Source organism: Lepisosteus platostomus, chromosome 5, assembly GCF_059453375.1.
Source record: "Lepisosteus platostomus isolate fLepPlt1 chromosome 5, fLepPlt1.hap1, whole genome shotgun sequence".
Lineage (NCBI taxonomy): Eukaryota > Metazoa > Chordata > Actinopteri > Semionotiformes > Lepisosteidae > Lepisosteus > Lepisosteus platostomus.
The window spans coordinates 52,809,533-52,831,433 of NC_142615.1; the positions used below are offsets into that span (position 1 = coordinate 52,809,533).

Below are 21,901 nucleotides of genomic sequence, written 5' to 3' on the forward strand. Positions count from 1 at the left end.
GGGGCACGGAGCCCCAGCCACACACAGCTTCAAGTAGCGAGTCAGGCACCTCTGCTTTCACTTGTGGCCTCACCACCCTGAACGCGCCTGATTTGGTCTGGTTTTGGAAGCTAAGCAGGGTTGGGCCTGAATAGTACTTGGATGGGAGACTTCCTGGGAATACCAGGTGCTGCAAGCTTTTGCTCTCTCGGCCAGCAGGGGTCGCCGTTGGTGCCGTAGGATTTGGGAAGAAAACCTGGAGGATGGAAAGGTGATCTATAGCCTCATCTCTAGAGATGTTTTGTTGCTATGGCATGTGTGTGACCCATATAAAAAAAAAACCCGTTTGTAAAACGAATATCGAAGCTGCCTCTAAATCTGCAAATAAAGATGAGTCGATAAACCACTTGTTTTTCGTATAACTATACATATATTCATTTATTACTGATTTCATTCATTGAGCACGGATACAATAGAGGTACAGCCATTCACTGTTTGACATGTCTGCACTGGTACAGAACCGAGCAATCAGAAAACGGGTGAAACTGTCTTGAGAATTAGTATACAGTACCGAGGCTCCCATGACCAAATAAATTGGCCTTAATAATGCAGACTACAGCAGGAGTAGTGTAACCAGCTTGAAATGTTTCTCCGGACCTCTAACTAAAAGAAACCGGGAACCAGCAGTGGCATCGACTCCTTTCGAACTGGGATCCTATCGCAGCTCGTGGTGTCGTAACTCTTCCGTATCTGATATTGGACCAAGCACATCAGGGGAGAGCCCTAACGCAGTCCCCCACTACCAGAAATTATGCAGTCGAGATTCCCACATTTGGGGAATTCGCAGGGGTCAGCACAGCCGGAGTGCAATGGCTGAGACTCGCTCTGGGTGAACCTCCTTCTTGATCAAGGTATCTCCCCTGCCAGGTAAGTATGTGATGTACAAGCCCCTGCAAGCGGCCCACACCCTCAGCACTAATCGCGCAGCCTAGGCTAGCTCCTCGCCTGGCTGGCTCCGTGAGATTTAGTACTCGGGCAAGAGACTGGGGGCAGAGCGCGAAGGCAGCCCCCCGCCCCCCTCTAAATGTGCGCTCCTGGTTCCCTCTCAGGGCTCTGCAACATAGCGTCCCGGCGCTTCCTCCTCGCCGCCCGGAGGCGATGTGCGTCTGGCCGATTTGTTCAATTGGTGCTGTTTCTGTTTTGAAATAAAACGCGCCAGCCAAGAATTGTTTTCAGAGTGCTGTGCACTGGAGGTTTTTGTCTTGTGAAGACTTGCCTTGTGCTCCTCCAGTGCGGGACAAGCCAACACAAGGGAGCACGTTCGTGAACATCCAGGCACGCATTGATTTCGAAAGAAGCTCCTTTCCAAAGAATTGCAAATAAACGATCCTCCAGTTCTGCTCAGGGGACACGGAGCCCCCGCCACACAATGCAACGGGAGTATAAATGATGTCTCCCGCCAGCCATTCGACAATCATTTTTCATGGGTGAATATGGTTTTCTGGGGGGTTGCAATGTTCGTCATTATTGGACATTCCTGGTGATTCTGACACGTGTTAAACACTCGCATTTCCTGCAATTATAAAAAGGGTTAAGTTTCGGTTTCGCTGACAAATCGAATCAACCTTCACGGAGAGAAGAAAGGAAACACAATGTTTCGGCTGTGGAGCTTAGTACCGATAACACTGCTGATCATGATGGAGTAGAAACAAGTGATGTATTGGCAGCTTTATCTGGGGCGAGAAGTCCTGGAACAACTACAAAAATGTTAGGATGCAGAGGAAGAAATATTTTTCCACCTCACCTCACCCAATCCTGCTGCATTAACGAAGCTGAAGTTGGCTTCTTATTCGCGTTTTTCGTTCCACCTTATTAGGTGCTGTGATGTTATGCCGCCTTTCGCCTGTAGATGGCTCTCTATAGTTATTTTTAAAAATACTAATCCGAGTGGATGACTGGACATAGCCTCAGTAAAGGGGAATATGTACATAATGATTATCCAAATTGCATTTTTGTATGAAACACATTTAAGAAAATCGAAAACCAATTTTCAAAACTCACAATAACACAAACTGGCATGTTAGACGACAAGTAAATAAGACAAAAGCAAACCATTCATTCACTGGCATTTTCTGCATATTTACCACGACCTTGCCTTCTGATTGTTAAAAGTCCCAAAATCTTGCATTTTGCAAGAAATGTTAATATAGCAGTCTACAATGGGACATTTAGAACATGGCATGTGAGAATATGGTTAACCGAAGATGAGCAAAGGGTGATGGCACTTTCTGCTTATTGCTATGACCCTCCCTCCTGATTATAAAATAGTCTCACAATTCTGCCACTGAGGTAATGTGACAAATTATGAAAATCATTAAGTATAAGAAAATGTACTGTACCATTTTTTAAATATGACCTTCTGAACATGTAAGGATTAACAGTTAACAAAATAGCACCCCTTCTGCTGATTTACTTTTTCCCTCCTTCCTTGTCACCAGAACATCTTAATATTCCGACACTAAGGTAGGAGAGACAAAATCACTTATCATGTACATTTGTAATTACGACACGTCACTGTTGCATTTCTGCGTTGTGACATGTAATACCCACAGTGGAAATTCATAGTTGTGATTATAGGAATGTTATATATCAGGTGGGTAGCTGCGTCAGCATGCGTAGGCTGCAAAGGAACAAGTAAAGGATTATTCCATGTTGAAAAGAGAAGAAAGGAAACACACTGTTTCGGCTGTGGAGCCTTCTTCAGGTGTGAGAAAGACAGGGCAGTATGCAAAGATTATTATCCTTTTATCTTTGCTGATTGCAGTTTATCTTTGATGACAGAATCAAAGACGTTAAGGAATTTTTACACCTAATAAACAGACACTTTTTTTGAACACCCTTATTTACTGTTAACAAAAGAGCTGACACGTATTATGTGTGAAAAAAAGCTGCTAAACAGCTCGACCTGCTGCCCCCTCTGAAAGACACAGTCACTCATAGAATTATTGAAATGGCGGATGGTTTCAAAAGTACACTGGTAGAGCGCGTTAAGATGAGCAGATGCTTTTCATTGCAATTAGGTGAGTCTGTAATCGATTTGGCCAATTCACTCGTTTATGTTAGATATGAGTTTGAGGGTATGTCTCATGAGGACTTTCTGTTCTGTAAACCGCTACCATCAGGAACAGGAAAGCAAGAGCAATGAAAAGCTGCACAGCGCTGTGAAAGAAAATACAGAGAAGTGAAAGGCAGTCCTTTCTCTAAGGAGGTAGAAGAAGAGCGATTCCCCGTCGGGGAATCAAACCCCGGTCTCCCACATGACAGGCAGGGATACTCACCACTATACTAACAAGGAAGACATCGCCCTCTCTGACCCCAGGCATCGTGTCTTGACCCACCGTGCTGGAAGCCGACGCGTACTGTGATTCCTTTACAGAGCAGAAATGACAACCGAGGAGCCGAGAGATCATTTCAGCATTTCGCGTCTGAACGGAAAACACAAACGACCAACTCGGAATGACTTGCTTTTGACACTTTTCAAAGCGTTCTTTGTGCACAACGACTGCGCTGCCTAGCAGATACAAATGGGTTGTACAACTTCGATCTAGCAAATGCAAGAGGGCTAAGCCCCCTTTCTTTTAGCCCAGGTTCGATCTGTCTCCCAGAATCACCAGGGCGCACGCACACACACACCCGTGCCGTTGAAGTGCTCTGCTTCATTTCTAAGGGCAACTCAACATTCACTCCTACCCCGTGAAAAGAAAAAAAACAGCGTCCGCAGCAACAACAGCTCAGGTCTCTGCACAGGAGATAAGCTGCTCCCATCTCCTCTGCTCTGCGGCTCCTGCGGAGTGGAGTCCTGCCTGGAGCCGTGTTTGCAGGCGGCGGCTCCCCGCGCCTTGTCTGTGCGTCGTGTCCAAGAGCTCCTGGGAGGAAGAGAGAGCCCTCCCACTCGGGGGCTTTTCCACGGTCTGTGTGAGGAGGGGCGGGTGTGTCCAGTAGCTTATCTCGTTCTGTTGTCTCGCGATGTCTATTCACTATACTACATCCCTTCCTTTGTTATTTTTAAAGTCTATAACTTTATCATACAATTGTAACAATTTTATATCAACACACAGTAAACGGTTATTAACTATTACAACAAAATGTATATAAACCCTTTCATTTCTATTCAATACATTCATCTTTTTTACAACAATTTCTATACGTACCAACTCAAATTTTAGTTCAATTTCTACTTAAGTCACTTCTAAATATCACCTCATTTCTAGCAGTCTAAGCAACATCTACATAGATAACACAAACAAAATAGGGCAATTTAACATTTGGAGAGCTATGCAAGTCCTGTATTTTTAAATGTCTCTGTAATGAGCCAGTTTCCTGATAACCCTGCCACTAATGGTTGTTACTTTACTACTGGGTAAAGTTACTGGCTTTCCTACGGATGTACTCTCCACTGTCTGAGGACTCGGCACTTCCTGCACGTCAGAAAGTCCTGTATTCTCAGCATTTTGTGTTTCTGCAGATTCAAAATCAAGATCCAATGGAGGAGTGTTCAAAGATGTTTTACATTTCTCATTATTTTTGAGCCATCTTCCACATTCACTAACTCAAAGGAGTTACAAGAGGTGTTTCTCAATAACACATAGCGAGTGTCTTTGAGTGTCTTAAAGCTTTTTTCAGGTATCTTTGAAATCTTTCAATTTTGCCATTACATCTCGGATAGTAAGGTGATGCACGGATGTGTTTAATTCCACGATTAATTCCACAAGTTTAATTCCACAATAGTCAGAAATGATTCAAACAACTGTCCTATGAATTGCCTGCCATTATCTGTTACTACCTCTAGTGGATAACCAAATCGTGCAAAGATGTTCATCAGCTCTCTAATAACTGTGGCTGAAGATATGTCTGATACAACAACCGCCTCAGGTTTAGAAGTATAATAGTCTATGACAGTCAATATGTATTCATTCTGAATGGGACCTACCAGGGCAATGCCCAATTTTGTCCAAGGCCTTGGTGGTAATTCAAGTGGTTGGAGAGGTTGATCCTCCTGCAATGGCTGATTCAACACACAAGTGGAACAATTCCTGATTAGTCTTTCAACATCACTGTTCATGTTGGGCCAGTAAAAGTTGCTTCTCAGGTACTGTTTTGTACGAGCTACACTGTGATGAGTCTCATGTGCTATTTTCAGTGCTTGTCTGATTTTTGTTTTCGGTAACACAATCCTCTGTCTTCTTAAAAGCAGTCCATCATATGTAGATAACTCCAACCTACACCTGTGGTATGGCTGCAGTTCGTCTGGAATTGGATTAGGCCATTGTCCTTTTTCCACTATGGACATCAACAATTTCAATGTGTCATCTTCGTTTGTTGCTTGTTTAAGTTCCTCAAGTGTCAGTGCATGCAGTTCATAAGTGCTGATTGAAAGCACTCTATCAACATAGGTGTCTTCATAACCAGTGTCTTCTGTGTCTGGTAAAGGAAGACGTGACAATGAGTCTGCGATATTGGTTTTCCCTACTATGTGTTCAATTTTGTAATCATAAGGCCATAATCTCAATCCAAGTCTTTGTATCCTGGGTGGTAACAATGTTGCCTTTTTGGGATTGAACATATAAATGAGGGGTTTATGATCCATTTGAAGTGTGAACTTGCCTCCCCATAAATATGTCCTAAAATGTTCCACTGCCCAAACACAACCCAAGGCTTCACGCTCTATTTGTGAGTAATGCCTTTCTGTTGGGGTAAGTGAGCGACTTGCATATGCCACTGGTTTGTTCTGTCTATTTTCTTGTCTTTGTAGCAATACTGCTCCAAGTCCTAAAGGATTCGCGTCACTGATCACTACTGGTGGTGCATCTAGTTTGGAGTATGCCAGACATGGTTCAGTTACAAGTGCTCTTTTCAACTCGGCAATGGCTTTCTCAGTTTCCGATGTCCATTCCCACTTCTGTCTTTTCCTCGTTAGTTTTCTAAGAGGTTCTGATATGTCTGCATAATTAGGAATAAATTTCATCAAAAATCCACAAGTTCCTAAGAATGAGCGCAAAAGTGCAACATTCTCAGGTCTCGGCGCACTGCAAACATGCATAGTTGAATCAAGAGCACTTAAAAGATGCAAAAAGTTTCAAATAAAACAGAATTGAAAGACAGTCGAGTAAGGAGGTAGAAAAAAAGCACTTCCCCGTCTGGGAATTAACCACCGTCGCACGTGTGACTGGATACAAAAATAATAGATTAATTTGTGCCCAGTCTCTTGAAGCTTCAATGCGATTATTTTTCCTTCCTTATTTCTTCATTCCCATGCATTTACTCTATAGTAGAGGAAACGCGAAAGTGGGAAACTGCAGGCATTCGTCGTGAGTGGTGGATTGTGATCAGTGAGCATCTGGACAAGTCTGTTCCATTACCTTTTCCATTGGGGATGTAGCACAGCGGTAGAGTGCATGCTTTGCATGGATGAGGTCCCTGGTTCAATCCCTGGCATCTCCAGGTGCTTTATATTCACATCGCAATCTTCTGTTGAGTGAGAACTCTTTGCTCGTGTTCAGAGAGAGCCAGGTTTACACAATTAAATGCAGGCACACTCGACGTGCTGCAGAGTTGCGCTGCTGTTTTAAATGTACCTCATTTAGTTCTGTTAAATCTTAAATTATTTGAACTAATAATTTAGTTCAAATTCAGGAAATCCAGAGATTGCTTCACACTTGTGGCTGTTGCAGAAAACACCTGTTGAAACTCACCCGGGATTTCCTGAGAGATCATTCAGCGAGCGAATCCTCCTTCTGAACTCCGCACTAAACTGAAAGCTTCACGAATTCCTCACTGCGTGTCCTGTACTGTTACAAGTGCTTTCGTGTAGATGTGAAACACTCCATAAACACACTTTGAACTTTTTCCATTTGTTAAGGAAAATGCAAAAGAGCATGACAAGTATTGATCGTATAAAATATCCATGGCACAACTCGAGAAAGTACTGAAGGACTACACATCGACTTTTGATGATTACAAGAGATTCAAGAAACACAATCGTCCGCAGCTGGGTTTGGATCCTGAACTCTAGAGTTAAAAGAACATAAGCAAAGGATATGACCAATAAACTCTCTGAATTGCCTTATAGTTTATGAAATAAAACAATTTCTTAATAAATTCTAACTGTTGATAGACGATTTATTGAATTTTAACAAAATCACAATTACAAACTTTTTCGGTTAAACTTTTATTCACATACTCTAACATAAATAAACGTTAGTGTCTTCCGGTGTGTGAGCCAATTTCTCCAACAAATATTTGTTAGTCTGTCGGGCTGTGCAAGGTGTTAAGAAATAGAATTTCGAAAAGACAGGCTCCCTAAGCTTAACATCAAGGCTGTTTTCTCTACAGAAATGCTCTTTAAATTTCAGCACTGTTGCAACTCCCTTTATAAAGGGTGTGCACACGTATACAACCAAGTCATTGAAATATTTTTTTAATTATTGTTCCAAAAAACGTTCCATTTGTTTTCTTTTTAATGTTGTTGATTAAAAGATTTTATTAAATGAGAAAAAAATCTGAATGTGAAAAAAGGTTAAATGCTATTGAAAAAAATCAGTAATGTGAGGAAAGATGGATTTTAGGAGCCCCTTACCTCCCCATGTCATGCTGTATTTCTCACTCATTCTACTGGGCGTGGTGCCGTCGCTTCATGATAAAGTCTGTCAGTGGTCATTCCAGATGGGTCAGGTATGACTGCTCTTCGGAACAAGAGACAGGTGACTTGCGAGGATCCCGACAGTGTTGACCTTCTTTCAGAGCCTGGATAGCTCAGTTGGTAGAACATCAGACTTTTAATCTGAGGGCCCAGGGTTCAAGTCCCTGTTTGGACAGTTGTGCTGTTCTTAAGTCTATTGTGAATGTCATTCTAAATAGTCTTTTATCTTTCACTCTTCTAGCTGTACTGTGGTTATTTTAAATGTCCATTACTTGTATTTACAGTAGTGTATTTAGCGTTTCATTTCACAAACCGAAAATGTTCAAGTAGATCTTGTCACTCTACTCACGTAATCATCTAAATTAAATCACAGTAGAGTACAGAACACGCAGTGAGGAGCTCACACAGTGAGTACTCTTGAATACGACAAGAGGAAAGGCACACTGCACATCTGCAGAACATCACGTCCGAGTTTACAGTGACAGCAGAGGTTGGAAGCGACGTAGTTTTTTAATACTCGCTCGCTGAACGATCTCTCAAGAAACCTCGGTGGAGATTTAACGGGTGTCTAATAATCACGTTCAAAAAGATGACGATAAGTTTTTTTTTTTTAACTAGGTAGCCTTAATGGCAACACGGTGTGAGTAGATCTTAAAGCAGCTGCAGAGTACCCGTAATGGCAACACAGTGCTTTGAGTTCGGCTTTTCTTATTTCTTCTGCAGAACCAGTGGAATCGGAATATACTGATCCGCATAAGAAGCGCTTTCGGTTTCTGATCATTTTTATTGAGCGCTGCTCTAAGTACCACAGGCAAGATGACTGGTGGTCTAAGGCGTTGCGTTCAGGTCGCAGTTAACCCTGGAGACGTTTGTTAAAATCTCACTTCTAATAAAGAGGTCTTTCTCGTTAGAGTAGAAACGATAGAAGCCTTAAGCGGGAAACAAATCACAACATCTCGCATTTCACGTGTTTAATGTTAACTGTCTCAGTGGTTGCCTCGGTGATTGATGGCTCTTCTCCCTCGCAAGGTGACGGCAAACTTCTTCAGAGAGGGAGTCTCCCACGCACGGCTTTTCTTTATCAAGAGCTGAGACAACAGAAACAGACTTCCAACTGACATGAATTACTTCTTGAGCGTTTATGACTGTCTTTAAAAGCTGAGAGCAGGTGAAAAAGTCTTTGGAAATGAGGCAATGACTGCTGACAGTAAACAGAGCTGACGCTCAGCAGCAGACAAGCGCTCCTCGTTAGTACAGTGCTGAGTACCCCCTCTTGTTGCGCTGGAGACTGGGGTACGTTTCTGTGACAGGGCGCTGGTTTAATTTTTTAACAACCTGAGTTCACTTAAAAAAGTATGTACTGTGTACTACGTTTCGGACTAGATAGTGCGGTAGAATATGGAGATCATCTCCAGCTTTGAGCTCAACTGCAACAAGAAGTCATGCTAAATGTAGTATAGTGAGTAGACATCGCCAGACAACAGAACGAGAGAGTAGAAGGCGGGAATATATGGTGTAAGGGCGTGATCTGTGTAGTTAATAAAATAGTTAAAATAATATAAAAACGTCTCTAAATTTAGATACACAACATTTATGGCGACGAGAGATGAGTGCTTGACGGACTCAAAGCGAGCAGAACACTGCAGATTTTAGTATCGGGGCTCCCGTGCAGCGGATTTTCGCCAACCTCCCTGGAGAAAAAGGTACACATTAACAGACTGTAGCTGCCTTAGACGCTTACTTTACACCGCGGAGAAAAGTGGTTTTGGAACGGCATAAATTTAGGCAGAGAACTTAGTCTCAGGACGAATCTGTTGATGCTTTTGTGACTGCACTAAGAGAACTGGCTAAATCTTGTGACTTTGGAGTATTGGAAACTGACATGTTAAGAGATCAACTTGTGGAAAAATGTGCACCTAAGAGACTATAAATTGCTGCAGGAGGAAGGGCTGACTTTAGAAAGAGCTCTTACAGTCGCTAGAATTCATGAAGCAGCTCAAGCAGAATCAAGAATGCTTTCTGACCACAGTGACAAAGTGACACTGAACGGGGCGCTCGCTCAAAATTTACAAACAAAAGCCGAGCAGCAGGACGCAGTCATGCTAGAGAAATAGAAGAACAGGGGACGGCTGGCATTACATGTTACAGGTGCGGACTAACAACGCACAAAGCAGATGAATGCGGAGCGTGAACAGCAAAATGTCTACATTGCAAGAAAACAGGACATTGTGCACAAGTCTGCAGAACATCACGTCCGAGTTTAAGGACAAGTATCCCTTTTATTGTTGTTGCTGCCTCCAGTTTACATTTGGCGATGTAAACCAGATTCAGAAAAAAATAATTTGAACAACCTTATTCCCATGCTTCCTCGAAGGCGCGGTGGCCAAGTGGTAAGGCGTCGGTCTTGTAAACCGAAGAGCGTGGGTTCAAGCCCCACCCGTGCCTGTTTCATTTGTCACCGCTTTCCTTCAGTTTCAAAGTCTTAAAAAAACTCGCAATGTAGGGATCTCAATAGTAAGAGAACATAACTGTCGCCAGTGATTAGTGTTCCTGCATATCCTGCCTTGTTTTTTAGTCGACAAAGCTTATCTCTCTTCACACCCATCTTCCGAATGATCGCCTCAGCATTGGGAAGGAACGTGCGCTTGGTACAGCCCCCGACTCCACGGTCTGATCACAAATAGATCGGGTGAGCTGTCAGTCCAGGTTGGAAGTTACGTTCGTAAGCACTTAAAATCTGATTTAGGAACGAGAAGACCATGCTTTTTTATACGAGTAAACGATAAAATAATATACTGCCTGCAAGACTATGTCAAGTTCAAGTCCAAGTTTATTGTCATTATACTCATACACAGGTATATGGTATAACGAAATGCTATTTAGCTAGCTCTCGGACATAAGTAGTACAAAGAAAAAAACACAGCAACAATACAATTATATAACAGAAGAAAGACAACAGCCGATGTGCATAAAACAACAACAGGCAGTATGCAAAACAACAAAAAGGTAACAGGTTATGTGCAAAAACATGCATCAAAAGAATGAAATAAAGGGATAGAAATGATGGGGAGTGAGCTTTTGACATGTATGGGAGAGGTAGATTTTCAATGTGTGTTTGGGTTTTTGGTAAGAAAGAAGGCACTGTGAGTTTCAGATCATAGGTGAGAGGTGAGGAGAGAGTGAGAGAGGCTGGGAGTTTAATAGTTTGATAGTGCGGGGGTAAAAACTGTTTCTGAGTCTGGTAGTCCGGACCCGAATGCTCCGCTACCGTTTTCCATGTCATGCTAAACGCCACAAATTGTGTTCGTCCAGTCGTATCAATCGTCCTAAAATTACGGAAAATCGGATGCGACTGGTGCAATCAGCACACATTTTTTCAGGATAGTCGAGCGGTTTAAAACAGCAAATTCACAGCTTCGTGTCTTTTAAGCTTTGTGTTTCACTCTCCAAACAGAGGCACGGGTTCAAATCCCACTTCCGACAGTCAGGCGTTTTACCCTGTCTTTTTTTACCTGCCTTTACACTGTTTCAGTCTTATTGTGCTCACTGACAATCACAGTACGAGGAAAACGGAGAAACTGCTTAGCAAAAACAGGGACAGAAAAAAGCTTCGTAAACACGTGAATGTGGTTAGCAGCAGTAAGGTATGCATTCAAACGTTTAAGGCAGATTTATAACAGCAGCAGAAGAAAGGTGCAGCCTTTGTGAGAATTCGCAGGTTTTTATGCTGCTTGGACTTCTTTCAAGCCTATGAAGTGACCCCCGTTTTATTTTCATTTTCAAACTTCAGAACCGAATAACAAAAAGGTTTCATGTGTGACAGCATTCCGTTGCAAATACCGGTTCCACGATGTATTCAGCGACGGGAATTAAATATTTTAGTGCTGGCTCAAATGCGAGGAATTTCAGAAAAACCCGGAAAAGCAACGCTTGCAGTAAATGACAAATTTAAAGCGTGTAGTCAGCATGAACAGAACAATGCAATGCTCTGTAAAAACGATCTGGAGCCGCAATTACTCTTTTATCTCGGGCAGTTCATTCCGATACGATGTTTCCGCAGAATAAATGAAATCCCAACTCCAAACATGTTGTTGCCATTATTGTTACTCCTGCTGCTGTAGTTTTAAGTTTTAATCAGTGGGTATGTAATGTTGTAAAGGGGCTGGACTACTTTGTTCAGTCCAAATTCCATTATGTGAATTTATGCTTTTTTAATATAAGCATTAACAATACAATGCGTGCTCAAAAACCGTTACTTATTAGCTTAAGAAGCGGCAGTGTTTTGACAAAGTGTGGTATTCGAACAGAAAATGCTGAAGTGTTTAATACTTGCTTGTGAGCAGATCTCCCTCGATTTAGACAAACTCTTGTTCGGCCGATGATTTCATATCAAAATCTGAATCAAGTGGAAAGAAAGCTGAATTACGCTGGGTACTGGGTATCACTGTTACGCCATCAGGTCATGCTAGGAGGATTGGGGGATCAAATTGACACAGAGGGACCCAATGTGGGGGCTGAACCCACAGTTCTGAGATTAAGAGATTCTTGCTCTATGGACTGCGCCTATATAACTCTTGTGCTACAGCAGTAATGTTTCTGGGTGTGGATGAACATGACATAATAGGTTGACAGCAGGAACACGTGGCCCACAGGCAGTGACAGTATCGCTATCACATTTGGCTGCAGTATATTGTGTTGAGAGCAGCAATAACGTTCCTGCAGAGATGGGAGTGCCTTTAATACAGCTTTTTTAATCGGACAGAGTAACAGGAACTGACCTAAAGTTTCGGCTGTGGATCCATCTCCACATGGGGGAAAGAGACAGTAAAATTGCGATGAAGAAACAGAAAGATTTGTGCTCGCTGCAAAGTAGGAAAGAGGTGGTCAGACACATAAAACAGCTTGGTGATAATTTGCAGCGACAGTTTTATGTTATTTAGTACACGATTTCTCTTCATGTTCCTTAAGATGTGTAATTTGTATGTTGGTTGTATGAGAACATGTTCTTCTAAAGTCCTGTCAATTGACAGAGGAGAGCTAGCTGGTGCAGTCGAACAAATCCGTGTCATATTTTTAAAATAGTTTAGCTAATGAGCAACGAGAGTATAAATGAATTCTCCCACCCTCCATTCGAAGATAAAACTCCATGTGCGAGTCTAAATTTCCTTGAAGCTACTGATGTTCGTCATTATTGGACATTCCCGGTGATATTGATTAAGGAGCTCAATTTTTACTTGTTGTAGTTCAACATGTGCAAAACATTCGTATCCCCTGCAAATATCGGCAAGGTCAGTGATATTCTCAACAATTTGTGCCATTGCAATTCGTGCAATTCATGCCATACTTTTTCGAAATGTATTCTGACATGCCAGGATCATATTTAAAAAACTGGTGCCTTAAAATTTCTTGGACTTCAGGATTTTGATAGTCTGTTACATTGTCTTTCACACGTCGGTGTCAGAACTGTGAGACATTTTCATAATCGGGGGGAAGGCCGTAGCAATAAGCAGAAAGTGCATTCACCTTTTCTCAGTGTAAATCCGTGTTGTGGTGAGTTTTTAAAATTGGTTTGCGATTTTCTGAAATATATTCCATACAAAAATATAATTTGGACAGTCGCTATTTATTTGGATATTCCCTTTCAGTGAAGATGTCTGCAGTATTCCAGCCGGATTAGTACTGATCGAAGAGAGCCATCTACAGGCGAAAGGCGACATAACATCACAGCAGCACCATTTAAGGTGGAACGAAAAACACGCATAAGAAGCTGGCGAATAAGAAGCCAACTTAAGCCTCGTAGCAGACCCTGGGAGGCACGCTCAAAATAATCATCTTTCCCAGTACTTCAGAGTCATATTTAGATCGCTTTACTGCAATTTTATTTGACTGATGGGAGATGTGAAGCCATCGAACCTGTACTGCGCTTTCACATTGAAATTGAAGCCATTTCTCATGCTTTCTCTCAGTGTCCGGGCTGCAATTGCGTGTAAAGAAGGCGACTTGAAAATGAAACGTGTAATCACTTTACAGAGGGTCTTCACGACGGGGTGCGTCAGCTAGTTCTCCATTATTGTCAGTTTACTGGACTTCTGAAGAAACCTATCTACAATGAAGATACAAACTGCACGGTTTAAGGCACATGAAGATAAATCTGTTTGCTGATTGACTCAAAACATGTCGATACAAATAATCTGCCAGGCTGATTTACTTGTCCGACCACCTCCCTCCGTCCCCCTTTGCTGTTAGCACAATTCTTTCAGTTTCTTTTCTTGTATTTTCCTTGCTATTTTATTGTTCCTTTTCCCCAGGTGGAGATGGATCCACAACCGAAACCGTTTTCACCCTGTGTTTCTGCACCGTCAGTCTGTATGAAGAACAGAAGTTGCACAGCTCCAGTGGCGCAATCGGTCAGCGCGCGGTACTTATACAGCAGTGCACAGCAGAGTCATGCCGAGGTTGTGAGTTCAAGCCTCACCTGGAGCAGTGTCTTTCTCTAATGAGCGCAACTGTCGAGTTTAGATACTCTTAGATATTTGATGGAGATAAATTAACATCAAACGAACAAGTAACGATTTATTTCGAGTCACAATCAAAGAAGGCTCCACAGCTGAAACGTTGTGTTTACCTCTATTTTCAGCATGGAATAAACCTATACTTTTCCATTTGCAGCCCACACATGCTGTGATGCAGCTCCCTACTTAAATTACTATCAGCTGTATACCTCCAGTTGACCTGTACACAAATATATGAGAGGGGTCTACTGAGACGAGAGGAGCACTGAAGACTTGATAAAGCTCTCGCATTAGATTATGTGTTTATGTTGTTCCCCAGATTTGTTTTAATGTTCTTTTTCTTTTGAAGTTGTTGTGTTTGGTTGTTTTTTTATAGTTGCTAGACAACTACAGGGATTTACCTAGGTTCCCGTAAGACTTCTCGTTTTGTGTTTGTTGTGTTTTCGGGTTACAACAATTTTTTTTTTCTATTGATAGGACCCCACGCATTACTGTGGGACTAGTTAACTTTAGTTCATACATTGTACCTGAAATTACCACATAAACTACTACTGTACTCTGTTTTCCTTTTTTTTTTTAAAAAAGGCAAACCTAATGTTCGTTTCTCCTTGCTTCTGATTGGTAGCTACAACGGGTCAGTTGCAACAAACTGGCTGCTGAAATTTGTCAGCAGCTCTGTAGCAAACCTGTTTTCAATTGCAACAAACCTAAAATAACAACTGCTCCCCATTAGATGTTACTAAAGTAGGAGACTAAGCAGACGAAGTGGAACAATAGATTACATTGGAACTGTCCTGAATGTAGTGGAAATAATATCGTCATTAAGTAATGAACAATTGCTTTCCAGACACTACAATTATTCACAAGGAATTTTATCAATACATATTTTATTAATAAAAGTGTAATATCTTAATAATGAAGTTTAATGTTATCTATATTAGTAGCTGTATTACAGGTAATGCATGCACAGACTTTATTATACTATAATGAATTTTCAGGTATCCCGGGGAGAGAACTGAAATGAAGGAAATACATATTTAAAAGGGGTGTAAGTCTTAAATGTGTTCGTTCACATAGGGGTGTTAATTGAATAGATTTGTTGTAATATTATTTGACTCTACACTTCTGTTTCTCAGGAGACAGCATTAATATTGGGGATTTGCGGATACAGAAAATAAGTTGTACTATACAGGCAAATGTATGGTTACCTTAATGAAAAAAACTCTTATCATTAACCTTTTCAACATTATTATTTAAGACAGTCTTTCAGAACAGTATTCTCGTATTAGTGGCTATAGTCTAATGATAACGGTGGTGAAACAGGTGAAATGTGCGGAAAGAATTGGAGATGGAACAGGAGACTCATCCAATCGATAGAAAGCTTGGGTAGGACTGCACAAACACGATGCCAGTACTTAGTAGCGTCATTTAAAAAAATACGTGGTTTAACAATATCAACTGCTCTTCTGTGAGCTCAGCTCCACTACTAGTAATACATTGCCCAAATTTTCAAATTAGATACATGTGTTTTCTACATGTATATAATTGGTACTTTTTTTGTTTTAACTGATTTAAAATATAATCTTTATAAAACAGACAAAGGGTTTATGTGTCGCGCATGAAATTCACACACAAGTAAGGAAAGATATCGCGCTTAGGAAGAAATCCAGAGTGCAGACGCCGGCGATTGAAAACAACCACATACAGCCTGTATGTGCTCTACCACTGAACTAAACTTCTGACAACTACTGTATCTTTATCTGCAGCACTTTCTTTTAGGAAGAGTGAGGAGTCTACAAGCCTAGAAAATAAGACAACTAAGTGAAAGATAAATTTTCACTTCTTGATTAAAGAACATAAAAAACACCTTTCTTCCAGCCAGATTCAAACCAGAGAGAAAAGAGTTCCCAGCTGTTTCCACTATATTCCTCCGCTCTTACAACTGAGTTATCGAAAACACAGGAAGCCCACCTTTTGTCTTACATAAAGCACAATGTAGTGCAGTGGTCCTATTTATTTAAATCCCAGTTCGAAATCAAATCTCATTCCCATAGTCCTGTTTAGTTTGAATTTAAGCAGTTGTAGCAGCAATACTTGGTAATAAGACAGAATTAAGCGTTGCTGTGCTTTCCTAAATGAGGCCCCATCTCACTCTCCATCTCTGTGGTGCAGCCACAGAGAAAGTATTCATGCAGGCTGATTTAAGATATTTTCTTTTGATAAGGGACAGCTCCCAAACAGGGATGCATTTAGATAAGCCTGGCTATCATGATCAATGGTCATCCATTGGCGCCTATCTGTCTAGGGAGTGCCAAATGGACATCTGGACTGCATTCCTAAGTGTCAGGAGTAAGTGACTCGTATCTCACCTTGATCAACCAATCAGGGATTTGCAGGGCGTGGTAACACCACGTGGGTCTCCAATGCCCGCCAAAATCTCAACCAATCAGCACACATCTGTGTCTTGGTTAAAAAGGGAGCGCAAGCTCAGATCGGGGCTCTCCTTGGCCATTTTCGCGCATCCTCAGAGACAATCACATGATAACTGCTGTTGTCTGCACTGGGACTTGGACTTTGTTCTAAGCGCGAGGCCGAGGATCCCATACGTACTCAGAATTCTACCAACGTGAATGCTCCGCTTGATCAACGGCAGCCTACAGTTGGACCCTCGTCGACAACCTGAATAGCTTATTCAGTAGCAGCGCTGGTCCGGGAACGAACCAGCTTCTTCCCGGGCAAAAGAGTGACTTGTGCGGACTCGCGGTCACACTCTGTGCATAGATACTTTCTACTAGCCAGCTGGACTGCTGGTAGATCCCCTCGGAGCAATGACTGCCCTGCGCGTCGCAGTTAGATTCCTCCGCCCGTCCAACTCCGAGCTGCACCTCTACTGGTTGGCCGGTAGCCAGAGGACGCCGGGACAACGCCCATTGGACAACCACTGGAACCAAGGCTGCAACAGAGCCTGTCAGCTGGTTTGGTGTTCGTGCCGGGAAATTCCAAATCCATACACAGTGGATAAGTAAACCCCATGTCCTACATTGCGTCTCGAGAATTCAATTGTACCTCAACACAAGTTGTTATCAATTTAATTCACGAGTATTGCATTTACTTCCGAGTTTAGAGTAACAGTGGGTAATAACGCTGATTAGCGATTTTGTAACTGAACGATATATATTGACATATATTCTCTGTTGTGTATCTCTTTGTGTTTGCATCTCTTCGAGATTATATACCTTGTATATTGATAATCCTCACAGTAAGGTCTGCCGCTTGTATCCAGGCAGACTGGTATATGTTTGGTGCACAATTTATATTAATAACTGTATCTCGTGTATTGAACATGTGTGTGTGCGTTGTTAGTTGTTCTGACGATTGATTTTCTAAAAACCACAGCGAACCACCTCGTGATTACTGCTACATGAATAATTGTCTCAGTAAACCCATCAAACCTGTACACAGCTAAGGAAGAGTAGCTCGGAAAATACCCAACTCAACAAGCGAGCGCATTGGTTGCTCTTGCTCTTAATGCAAGGAGCTGTTTTTTATTTCACATTCATCATTATTATCCAAAAACAGCTGCACAACTGGTCGCATTTGTGATTATGTCACTTCTCTGCAAAACTGGAAACTACTGTAGGTTTATGTAGCGCCAATACATTTAGCTGCTACTCCTGCTGCTACTCCTTCGTCCTGTTTTAAAAAAAAACATAAACAATTTTCTAATGAACAACTCATGAATTATTGCCAGGATCTATATTTAGCGTTTGGTAGTGATAACACTGCAGATATTGATTGAGTAGAAATTCATGATGTATTAACAGCTTTATCTGAAGCGAGAAGTCCTAGAACGCCATCTATGAAGTTTTAGGATTCATACCAAGAAATGCCTTTTATTTCCCACCCCAACTGCTGCTTTGGCATTACACATTATGTGAACATTACCAGTTTTGGTAGCTTCTGGGCACGATTTTTCTAAATTGAAACTTATTACAAAATTCTTGTAAATCAGGACTAATTTTAATATCAAATGAAATTACTACAGAAGAAAAGGCTTAACTGAAATATGAATAAGACTATGCAAGCCTAAAAAGTAGAACAATTCAATTTCTATAACTTATTTTTAATTTTTTTAGAAATTGGCTCACACACTGGAAGAGACTAACGTTTCTCTTTGTTAGAGTATGTGAATAACAGTTTAACCCCAAATGTTTGTAGTTGTGATTCTGTTAAAATTCAATAAATCGTCTATCAACAGTAAGAAATTATAAAGAAAGAAAAAAAATGTTTTATTACATAAACTATAAGACAATGAAGAGAGTTTACTTCGCTTTTTTTCTTTTGACTTATGCGTTCAGGATCCGAACCCATCTGTGGACGGTTGTGTTTCTTGAATCTCTTGTAATCATCAAAAGTCGTTGTTTTGTGCTTCAGCTTTTTCTCGAGTTGTACCATGGATATTTTATATGATCAATACTTTACATGCTCTTTTGCATTTTTCTTCACATACAGAAAAAGTTCAAGTTGTTCATATCACTGTGCTGCACATTTACGCTGGACCACCTGTAACAGTAGAGGACACGCAGTGAGGAATTCGTGCAGCTTTCAGCTCAGTGCGGAGTCCAGAGGGAGGGCTCGCTCGCTGAATGATCTCTCAGGAAATCCCGGGTGAGATTCAAAAGGTAAACCTGGCTCTCTATGAACACGAGCAAAGAGTTCTCACTCAACAGAAGATTGCAATGTGAGTACAGTAATATAAAACACCTGAAGATGCCAGGGATTGAACCCCGGACCTGTGGAGCAGTAAGTGACTTGTAACGCTGACATAAGAAATACTTACATAAAGTGCTTTTACTGACCATATTACAAATCACAGGAAGTAAGGTCTTAAAACATTGGGCAGTAGTGGGATTTAAACCCACGCCCCTGAGAGAGTGGAGCCTAAAATCCAGCATATTAGACAATTCAGCCACACTACCTCTGGCCCCTTCTCCTTTCCTCTCGTTGCTGAGTATAGGTGCCTTCATGCAATTGAGCCAGTTTTGAATCCCAGCCAATACATCTCCAAATCTTTTCAAATGAATCTGTGATCTTGTAGCACATCCTCTGAAAGAAGCAATCGAAATTGGAAACGTCTTCTTCAACACTGAAAAGCTCAATTAGGACGAAGCAGTTGTACACAGGACAGCAGTACCGTATATGTTCTTGATTGATTCAGACTCGTTCTCAGTGGTTCTTGCTCACCAAATAACTTAAAAGCTGAGGAAGAACGCTACGAAAAATACTAATCAAAATACAAAATAATAATCATTATTAACCAGAAACAGCAGAAAAACTGGTCACATCTGTGATTATGTCGCTTCTCTGCTTCAGCAAGGTCAATAAAGGACTCTCTGAAAGTAGTAAAACACTGAAGAACTGCAAAACTGAATTCAAAATCATATTAGGAATTCTGAGTGATGCCTGCTGACATGCAATCCAATACGGATGTTGTCTTTAAATAAGAATTCTCTATGTTTCCCTGCCTTTTCCCTGGAGTGAAACTATTGGATTGAAGGAATTCTTATCATAGGTTTACAAGGTGCCGTTGATATTTGGATAAATCTATGAACTCGTGATTTTTATATACTTTAAATATCGGCCATATGCACAGAATAAAATGACAGTACTAATGATTTTTCCTGAGACGAAGCACAACTTATCTTTCCAAGACAGCTGATAAAGGCAAGCCAGTGGATACTCTAGCAGAACATGGAAAAACGTTCAGCTTTGTAACCAACAAATTCCCCATTTAGATCTGACATGTGAGGTATGCTTTATGATTGCTTGAAGTGAAACCCACAATCTCTTTGGAACTTAGACAAGTTATTTCTGATGGAGCCCTATGCGGAAAGACTTAATCAGCTCTACCCCTGAGGATGACTCGACTCGAAAATGCAGAACATTAACGTTTCACAGATAAAAGGAGCACAACCGACATTAAAATTGAGGGCGCATTGTGATTTGCACTGACTCAAAAGTGATCTTGGTAGACAAACTTCCCTGCTGAAGGTGGAAAAAAGAATTTGTGTTGAGAAGAAGAAACACTTTTTTCTCCCTGCTTTGATGTTAAGCTGATAAAGTAGCTTTTAACACATTGCTCCACTTGGTGGTTGTAACACAAAAACTCTTAGCAGCAGTGGGATTCAAACACACACCTCCAACAAGACTGGAGCCTTAATCCAGCACCTTAGACCACTCAGCCACACTAACCACTGTGTCCTGTCTCTTTGTCTCATTACTTGCCCGGAGGAAGCCGGGTGGCTTTTGCTCTTGTCCAACAGTGGCGTTATGACTATGGAACCGACTGCACCTGCTTTTTCTGAGATGCTTCCCCTCTCATGGTGTGATCTCGAATTCTTAAACACCTCTGGATAAAGTTCTTCTGTGGAGCAGGCTACAGACCTCTGCGTACAGCACCCTTGATGTTGTTTTATTTCTATAGCAGCACCCATCCGGAATTTGTTTGTGTTTTATTTTTTATTTGAACAACAAAATAGATTCAATATAAACAAGAGCACATATAACGTATTAATAGACTCGTGAGGGGCACATAAATAATACAATCAGACTTTATGGAAAAAAAAGTTAAACAAAGTATATTTCCTCAATTACAGGACAGCACAAACAGTTCTTAAAGCAGAAATGGAAGCCTGTCTAAATTTTCCTTTCTGTTAAAGACATTTCGGGAATCACTTTTTTTGGGACACTGATTTTTCTCCTTTGGGGAGCTAAAGAAGACTATAGGGTGTGGCACAGTGGTAGTGCAGTTGATTCTAGCTCAGAAAGTTGCGCGTTCAAATTAGGTTGGGGTCAGCTAAGAGTTTTTCACCATCTGCTGGTGCTGAACCCAGACTTCTCACCATGTAGTTGAGTTCTTCTCAATATCTCAGCATCTCCAAAACATCATGTCCAACTTTAGAGACAGCTACATCAGACAATGAAAGTTTGAGACCACTTTATTATTACAGGTTCTAGCAAACCTGAAAGCTAAGGCGTTTCAGGCCACTTTTTTAATTAAAAAAGTGTCTGAAGCCTCTAAATAAAATTAGGCTTTTTTAATTGTGTATGAAATTCACTCCCATGGGCTCTGAAAGGGGAAATATACTGTTGGGATCCTCGCAAGTGAGGTGTCTCTTCTTGTGGTGAAGCACAGTCATACCTGACTTGTCCGGAATGACCCAAGACAGACTTTATCCAGAAGCGACGGCACCACTCCAAGTAGAATGAGAGAGAAACACAGCACGACACGGGGAGTCAAGAGGCTCCCACAATTCACCTTTCCTCACATTACTGATTTCTTCACTAACATTTTGACCGTTTTACAATCACAATGACCGTTTCACATTAAATAAGTTTTTAAACCATCAATATTTAAGAAAAAAAATAGTACATTTTTTTCCAATTATTAAAAAAAACATTAAATGCCTTGATTGCATAAAGTTTCACAGACAGAAGCAGCACGCCAGCACAACCAACATTAAAATGGAGGGCACACTACGATTTGCATTGACTCAAAAGTGATCTCGGCAGACGTCATTCCCTGCATAACGCAAAAGGTGGCAAACCGCATTTGGTTTGAGTGGACGCAAGAAAGTTTTTGTTTTCTGCCTTGATGTCAAGCTGACAAAGTATCTTTAAACACTTTGCTTAGTTTCTCGAGGGACTGCCA

At 41.3% G+C, this 21,901-nt stretch overlaps 3 non-coding genes and 1 pseudogene across 3 annotated transcripts; 3 read left to right on the forward strand and 1 right to left on the reverse strand.

The window, feature by feature from the left end:
• The first annotated feature begins 59 nt into the window (after positions 1-59).
• On the forward strand, positions 60-178 carry LOC148669202 (5S ribosomal RNA; annotated as a pseudogene).
• Positions 179-750: 572 nt separating this feature from the next.
• On the reverse strand, positions 751-914 carry LOC148669203 (U1 spliceosomal RNA). Its single transcript, XR_015938664.1, has one exon. It is a non-coding gene; the product is annotated as a U1 spliceosomal RNA (small nuclear RNA).
• Positions 915-10,051: 9,137 nt separating this feature from the next.
• Positions 10,052-10,123, forward strand: trnat-ugu (transfer RNA threonine (anticodon UGU)). The gene has a single exon. It is a non-coding gene; the product is annotated as a tRNA-Thr (tRNA).
• Positions 10,124-14,067: 3,944 nt separating this feature from the next.
• On the forward strand, positions 14,068-14,161 carry trnai-uau (transfer RNA isoleucine (anticodon UAU)). The gene is made up of 2 exons: positions 14,068-14,105; positions 14,126-14,161. It is a non-coding gene; the product is annotated as a tRNA-Ile (tRNA).
• The last annotated feature ends 7,740 nt before the right edge of the window (positions 14,162-21,901 follow it).